Source organism: Rutidosis leptorrhynchoides, chromosome 11, assembly GCF_046630445.1.
Source record: "Rutidosis leptorrhynchoides isolate AG116_Rl617_1_P2 chromosome 11, CSIRO_AGI_Rlap_v1, whole genome shotgun sequence".
Taxonomy (NCBI): Eukaryota; Viridiplantae; Streptophyta; class Magnoliopsida; order Asterales; family Asteraceae; genus Rutidosis; species Rutidosis leptorrhynchoides.
The window spans coordinates 119,625,240-119,629,827 of NC_092343.1; positions in this window are offsets into that span (position 1 = coordinate 119,625,240).

Genomic DNA, 4,588 nt, shown 5'->3' on the forward strand with positions numbered 1-4,588 from the left:
TTTGACTCGATCCAAGGAAGTGGCAAGTTGAACCAACAAAAACGGAGTTGTAATGAAGAAACTACGACTAAAACAAGATCGGGTATCCGAAGCTAGTTTAGCTACGAAAATATTTGGAGAAAAATTAAATTAATCATATATTTTCTAATTAATATGATATTTCATATATATTTACTTATGATTTGATTTTATATATTTCAGGACCACCCGTAAACAACACGAGAAGATTAATCATAAGACCTCATGATTGTACGCAACACGTCATTTGACAACACGGTACTTTATGTACGTAACATGTCACTTGACAACATGGTACCATGGGTCGAGATTAATTCTGATCAATACGAATACGATGGGGTCTTTATTTATTTTATTTAAGCAACTAATTGTGGACCACTAACATCGGACTGCTAACTACGGACTAAGAAAATATTAAAAGTATTAAAAGTATATATATATATATATATATATATATATATATATATATATATATATATATATATATATATATATATATATATATATATATATATATATATATATAACGATTACTTGAAAAGAAAATATGTTGATATATTATATATATGGTTAGGTTTGTGATATCAATCGGAGACCAAGTCGTGTTTATTACCTTCAAGGCAAAACGTGAGTATATAGTCCCACTTTTAAACTCTAAATATTTCGGGATGAGAATACATGCATTTTATGATTTACGTTATGGACACAAGTGATTAAAAATATATATTCTACGTTGAGTTGTACCACTGGCATACTTCCCTGTAACTTGGTAACTACTATTTACATGAGGTATTGTAAACGCGAATCCTGTTGATAGATCTATCGGGCCTGATAACCCCAACCGGACTGGACGACCAGTATTCAACGATTGCACAGTACTTCATTTCGGTGACTACACTTGGTACGGTGTAGTAAGATTTCATAATAAAGGGAATATGCGACGTTGATTAAATGTTAAGTATGGTTATCAAGTGCTCAACAACTTAGAATATTTTTATTAAAACGTTTATATATGAAATCTTGTGGTCTATATTTATAACGCTGCCGGCATTTAACCTATATCTCACCAACTTTATGTTGACGTTTTAAGCATGTTTATTCTCAGGTGATAACTAAAAGCTTCCGCTGCAACATGTTGAATTTAAGCAAGATCTTGAGTATGCATATTTGTGTCAAAAATAAAACTGCATATCGGAGGATTTGTAATGTAAAATATGTTGGAAGTCGTATTGTTATTATCACATGTAAAGTTTGTAAGTCTAAGATTATCGCTAAACGATAATCATTATTAAGTTGTTTAAACCTTGTATTTGTAATAAAAGCTATGGTTTATATTGTAAAAACGAATGCAGTTTTTGAAAAATGTCGCATATAGAGGTCAATACCTCGTGATGAAATCATATGTTATTGTATTCGTCCTTATGGTTAAGGTCGGGTTATGACATGTGGTATCAGAGCATTGGTCTTAGAGAACCAGAAAATTTGCATTAGTGTGTCTTATCGAGTTTGTTAGGATGCATTAGTGAGTCTGGACTTTGACCGTGTTTGATTTCGAAAACTATTGCTTATCCTTGTTGGTTAAAAAAAAATTAATATGTAAATATTATGTGGTACTAACGTGCTAGTTGTTATGTGATAGATGTCTGGCTTAGAACTTGTTATCACATTCAGCGACTCCGAACCAGAATGTTCAGATGGTGTTCCAGTCATTAACCTGTCCGATGATGAAAACGATACCTTTGGGGAAGACTCACAATTTTCGGATGAATCAATTGAAGAGGAACCGGAAAGTGATCCTGAGGAGGAAAAAATACAGGAAATTACGAAAGATAAGTTTGAAAGAGGAAAGAAACGAAAGGCTACTGAATTGGAAAATCCAAATCCCAAGTTTAGTAAGGATGTTGTGGCACCAACTCCACCAGACACTTCCACCCCTATTCCCGCTATTCCTATTAGTTCTATCCCGGCATCCAGTTCTTCAGCCCCTCTGCCAAAATGCAGAGAGACAGTCAAGATAACCTATAAGCGATTTCTTTGAACACAAACGTTTTGGGTTAAATGATGCGCTGTTGTTTTAAACCATGGGATCATATAACATTTTGTATAATATTACTAGTGTGGTTTGCTTAATGTTTGATGTAAGATAGGCATATGTAAAATAGTGAAGTGTGAAATGCAATAATTTTCCATGGTTGAGTATTATTTGGTTGATAGTAATTGATTTCTGTACTAAGCTATTAAGTATGAACTTTAACGGGTAGGTACTACCCTAGATATAATTATAAAACGCTAATAAGAAGAAAAGGCTTTTATAATAATAACTGGTTCATATTATTAATAAGCTACGATGTACTGTAAATACATACTACATCTATAATATTCCATGTGAATAATTATTTTTTTTCATTCTTATTGAAGATTATGGCGCGATTGAACCGAATGACGGAACAAGAAATCGAGGAACTCATCAATCAGCGAGTGGACGACAGAATGTTATGGGTCGAGGCTGCGAGAGGTGCTGCAGTTAACCCAAATCCTCGTGTGGGATGTACTTACAAAACTTTTCAAGGTTGCAAGCCCTCATCATTCAGTGGAACAGAAGGACCAGTCGGTTTAACCCGGTGGATCGAAAAGATTGAGTCTGTGTTTAAAATCAGTGGTTGTATTGAGAAGGACATGACCAAGTATGCATCGTTCACCTTACAAGATAGTGCACTCACATGGTGGAAAAACTATGTGAAGGCCGTAGGAGGAGATGTAGCTTATGATACTCCCTGGGAAGAATTCAAAACAATGCTAATCAACGAGTATTGTCCAAGGAACGAGGTTAGGAAGTTGGAAGCTGAATTACGAAGCCTGAAAGTTGTTGGTACTGAACTCACCAACTACAATCAGTAATTCATGGAATTAGCTTTGCTATGTCCCGAATTGGTACCAACCGAAGAATGGAAGATAGAACTGTACAAAGATGGTTTGCCTAAAAATGTCAAAGCAAATGTTACAGCATCGAAACCCAAGACTATTCACGAAGCCATCACCATGGCGAACGAGTTGATGGACCAGATTATTCTGGATAAGAACACCGATGTCAAGACATCGGGAAACAAAAGAAAGTGGGAAGGTAATCATCAACAATCCAACAAGAAACAAGAAACCATGCAAGGTGCGGGTAGCGGTTCGAACTCAGGTTACAAAGGACGAAATCCTTTATGTAACAGATGCCACAAACATCACTTTAGTTATTGTAATGTGGTGTGCAAAAATTGTAATCGAAGGGGTCATCTTGCTGAAGATTGTCGGATTCCTGTTACAAATACAAATGGCACCAAGACTCCTGCCACTAATGCAAATAGAACTGCCTTGGCCACTGTTACCTGTTATGGGTGTGGGAAACAGGGTCATTATAAGATCCAGTGTCCGAATCCAGAGAAGAATAATGGATCTACACGTGGAAGAGCATTTGTTATTAATGCTAGAGAGGCGTGTGAAGACCCGGAGCTTGTTACGGGTACGTTTACCATTAATAACTTATCCGCATCTATTATATTTGATACTGGTGCCGATAGAAGTTACGTAAGTAGAGACTTTTACGCTAAATTGAATTGTTCATCATTACCTCTAGATGCTAAGTACACGATTGAGTTAGCTAATGGTAAACTAATTAAAGCCGATAAAATTTGCCGTGATTGTAAAATAAATTTAGCCGGAGAAATATTTAAGATTGATTTGATACCCGTAGAATTAGGAAGTTTTGATGTAATAGTCGGCATGGACTGGATGTCCAAAATAGGAGCTGAAGTTGTGTGTGCCAAGAAGGCAATTCGCATTCCTCGTAAGGATAAAACGCCAGTAATGATTTATGGAGAGAAGGCTAACTCAAAGCTAAAACTCATTAGTTGTTTGAAAGCTCAAAAGTGCTTGAAGAAAGGGTGTTATGCTATCTTAGCACATGTTAATAAAGTCAAAACGAAGGAAAAAGTGAAGAGCATCAATGGCATGCCTGTGGCAAGAGATTTTCCTGAAGTCTTTCCGGAAGAGTTGCCGGGATTACCTCCATTTAGATCTGTAGAATTTCAAATAGATCTTGTACTAGGAGCTGCACCAGTGGCTCGTGCTCCATATAGACTTGCACCGTCTGAGTTAAAAGAATTACTGGATCGTGGATTCATACGACCAAGTACTTCACCGTGGGGAGCTCCGATTTTATTCGTCAAGAAGAAAGATGGATCTTTTAGGATGTGTATAGATTATCGTGAATTAAATAAGTTAACTATTAAGAATCGGTATCCACTACCGAGAATTGACGACTTATTTGATCAACTGCAAGGATCATGTGTGTACTCGAAAATCAACTTAAGATCGGGCTATCATCAACTACGTGTCAAAGAAGAAGATATTCCGAAAACTGCTTTCCGGACACGCTACGGTCATTACGAATTTTTGGTCATGCCGTTTGGGTTGACAAATGCGCCAGCTGTATTCATGGACCTCATGAATCGAGTTTGTAGTCCGTATTTAGATAAGTTTGTTATCGTTTTCATTGACGATATTCTTATCTATTCCAAGAGTG